Raw genomic sequence first — 4,232 nt, 5'->3', positions numbered from 1 at the left:
AGATGAAATTACGGTAGATCACCAAAAGCTTGGTCAAAGAGGTAGGTTTTAAGGAGCATCTTAAAGGAGGAAAGAGAGGTAGAGAGGGGGAGAGGTTTAGGGAGGGAGTTCCAGAGCTTAGGGCTCAAGCAGCTGAAGGCACGGCCACCAATGGTTGAGTGATTATAATCAGGGATGCTCAAGAGGGCAGAATTGAGGAGCGCAGATATCTTGTGGGATTGTGAGGCTGAAATAGATTCAGCATCATAGGCAGTCCCTCGGAATTGAGGAAGACTTGCTTCCACTCTTAGCATGAGTTTTTAGGTGGCTGTACAGTCCAATACAAGAACCACAATCTCTGTCACAGGTGGGACAGATAGTCGTTGAGGGAAGGAGTGGGTGGGACTGGATTGCCGCATGCTCTTTCCGCTGCCTGCGCTTGATTTCTGCATGCTCTTGGCGACAAGACTCGAGGTGCTCAGCACCCTCCTGGATGCACTTCCTCCACTTAGGGCGGTCTTGGGCCAGGTACTCCCAGGTGTTAGTGGGGATGTTGCACTTTCAGGGAGGCTTTGAGGGTGTCCTTGTAACGTTTCCTCTGCCCACTTTTGACTCGTTTGCCGTGGACGAGTTCCGAGTAGAGCGCTTGCTTTGGGAGTCTCGTGTCTGGCATGCGAACTATGTGGCCTGCCCAGCGGAGCTGATCAAGTGTGGTCAGTGCATCAATGCTGGGGATGTTGGCCTGGTCGAGGATGCTAATGTTGGTGCGTCTGTCCTCCCAGGGGATTTGTAGGATCTTGCGGAGACATCATTGGTGGTATTTCTCCAGTGATTTGAGGTGTCTACTGTACATGGTCCATGTCTCTGAGCCATACAGGAGGGCGGGTATTACTACAGCCCTGTAGACCATGAGCTTGGTGAGAGTTTTGAGGGCCTGGTCTTTAAACAATCTTTTCCTCAGACGGCCGAAAGCTGCACTGACGCAGTGGAGGCAGTGTTGGATCTCGTCGTCGATGCCTGCTCTTGTTGATAGGAGACTCCCGAGATAAGGGACGTGGTCCACGTTGTCCAGGGCCGTGCCGTGGATCTTGATGTCTGGGGGGCAGTGCTGTGCGGTGAAGACAGGCAGGTGGAGGACCTTTGTCTTACTGATGTTTAGCGTAAGGCCCATACTTTCATATGCCTCAGTAAATACGTCGACTATGTCCTGGAGTTCAGCCCTCTGTGTGCGCACAGACGCAGGCGTTGTCCGTGTACTGTAGCTCAACGACAGAGGTTGGAGTGGTCTTGGATCTGGCCTGGAGACGGCTAAGCTTGTACAGCTTCCCACTGGATCTGTAGTTTAGTTCCACTCCAGTGGGGAGCTTGTCAACTGTGAGGTGGAGCATGGCATTGAGGAAGATTGAGAAGAGGGTCGGGGCGATGACGCAGCCCTGCTTGACCCCGGGCAGGACATGAATTGGGTCTGTGATGGATCTGTTGGTAAGGATCATGGCCTGCATGTCATCGTAGAGCAGGCGGAGGATGGTGACGTACTTTTGGGGGCATCCAAAACAGAGGAGGACGCTCCATAGACCCTCGCGGTTGACAGTGTCAAACGCTTTTGTAAGGTCGAAGAAGGCCATGTATAAGAACTGGCGCTGTTCCCTGCATTTTTCCTGCAGCTGTTATGCTGCAAAAATCATGTCCGTTGTGCCCCGGAGGGGACGAAATCCGCACTGTGACTCCGGGAGGAGCACCTCAGCCACGGGGAGAAGACGGGTGAGGAGGACCCTAGCGATGACTTTCCCAGTGGCTGATAGCAGGGAGATTCCTCTGTAATTGCCGCTGTCGGACTTGTCCCCTTTTTTAAAGATGAAGAACCCTCGCACATCATGGCTGTCAGCCAGCTGCTGTATCTCCTGTGCTTTCTCCATCCACCACCTGTTCTTTAGGTCCTGTTTTTTTTGTTGGACCTTAGTCTTTTGCCATCTGTAATGCTGCTTGGAGGGTTGTGAGGCTGAATAGATTACAGAGATAGGGAAGGGCAAGGCCACAGAGGGATTTGTAAACAAGGATGAGAATTTTGAGATCGAGGCGTTGTTTAACTGGGAGCCAATGTAGGTCAGCGAGCATCATCATCATCATCATCATAGGCAGTCCCTTGGAATCGAGGAAGACTTGCTTCCACTCCTGAAGTGAGTTCTTTGGTGGCTGAACAATACGAGAGCCACAGACTCTGTCACAGGTGGGACAGATAGTCATTGAGGGAAGGGATGGGTGGGACTGGTTTGTCGCACGCTCCTTCCGCTGCCTACGCTTGATTTCTGCATGCTCTCGGCGACGAGACTCGAGGTGCTCAGCGCCCTCCCGGATGCACTTCCTTCACTTTGGGCGGCCTTGGGCCAGGGACTCCCAGGTGTCGGTGGGGATGTCGCACTTTATCAGGGAGCACAGGGATGATGGGTGATCATGACTTGATGCGAGTTAGGACACGGGCTGCCGAGTTTTGGATGATGTCAAGTTTACATAGTGTAAAATGTGGGAGGCCAGCCAGCAGTGCGTTGGAGTAGTCAAGTTTAGAGGTAACAACGGCATGGATGAGAGTTTCATAAATTAGCATAAATGTCCTCAGGTGGAGAAGGGGAAAATAGTGAGGTTTTTAAAAATCATTCTTAGGATGTGGGTGTTGCTGGCAAGGCCAGCATTTATTTCCCATCTGCTGGGTGGGCCACATTGTTCGCATGCCTGACATAAGACTCCCAAAATGCTCAACTCGGAACCCCTACACAGCAAACGAGCCCAACGTGGACAGAGGAAACGTTTCAAGGACACCTTCAAAGCATCCTTGATGAATGCAACATCTCCACTGACACCTGGGAGACCCTGGCCAAAGACTGCCCTAAGTGGAGGAAGTTTATCGGGAGTGCACTGAGCACCTCGAGTCTCGTCGCCAAGAGCATGCAGAAACCAAGCTAAGGCAGCGGAAGGAGCATGTGGCAAGTCCCACCCACCCGTTCCTTCAACGACTCTCTGTCCCACCTGTGACAGAGATTGTAATTCTGCATTGGACTGTTCGGTCACCTGAGAACTCACTTTTGGAGTGGAAGCAAGAATCCTCGATTTCAAGGGACTGCCTATGATGATGATAGGAAGGGAGTTCTAGGATTGTGACCCAGCGACGATGAAGGAACAGCGATACATTTCCAAGTCAGGATGTTGTTTGACTTGGCAGGGAAAGTGGAGGTGATGGTGTTCCCATGCGCCTGCTGCCCTTGTCCTTCTAGGTGGTAGAGGTTGCGGGTTTGGGAGATGCTGCCGAAGAAGCCTTGGTGAGTTGCTGCAGTACATCTTGTAGATGGCACACACTGCAGACATGGTGCGCCAGTGGTGGAGGGAGTGAATGTTTAAGATTCCCATTTATTGTTGAAAATGTATATGTTTGTGTAGGCCATCAGATAAGTTCAGGTTCAGACTGAGACTCCCAACATGATAGCCTCCCCAGAGTTGAATCATCTGATAACACTTGCCAGGCCGGCTCTCACATGAAGAATAAACATGAGAAATGTACCAGAGGGCAGTCAGTGGCTGTGGAATTGCACAAGCATGAGTCAGCACTGTCAGAAGAGAAGACATAGAGAACTTGTATTTATATAGCATCTTTCATGTCCTCATTATGCCCTGAAGCATTTTAAAGCCAATAAATTCCTTTTGAAGTGTAGTTATTGTTTGGTAGTTAAATGCAGCAGACAATTGGCAACATCAATGCCTGACAAACAGCAATGAGTTAATAACTGGAAAATCTGTTTTAGTGATGTTGGTTGTGGGTTAAATATTGGACAGTAGCATGGGACTTTCTTTTAAATCCAGCTGAGAAAGCAGGTACTACACTGCAGCGCTAGCCTAGATGATGCCTCTGCAAGATCCTGCAAATCCCCTGGGAGGGCAGACGCACCAACGTTAGCATCCTTGACCAGGCCAACATCCCCAGCATCGAAGCACTGATCACACTCGACCAGTTGCGCTGGGCAGGCCACATTGTTCGCATGCCTGACACAAGGCTCCCAAAGCAAGCGCTCTACTCTGAACTCCTACATGGCAAGCGAGCTCAAGGTGGGCAGAGGAAATGTTTCAAGGACACCCTCAAAGCCTCCTTGATAAAATTAAACATCCCCAACAACACCTGGGAGTCCCTGGCCAAAGACCGCCCTAAGTGGAGGATGCGCATCCGGGAGGGCGCTGAGCACCTCGAGTCTCGTCGCCGAGAGCATGCA

Source organism: Pristiophorus japonicus, chromosome 3 (assembly GCF_044704955.1).
Source record: "Pristiophorus japonicus isolate sPriJap1 chromosome 3, sPriJap1.hap1, whole genome shotgun sequence".
NCBI lineage: Eukaryota > Metazoa > Chordata > Chondrichthyes > Pristiophoridae > Pristiophorus > Pristiophorus japonicus.
This window is presented reverse-complemented; position numbering follows the sequence as displayed.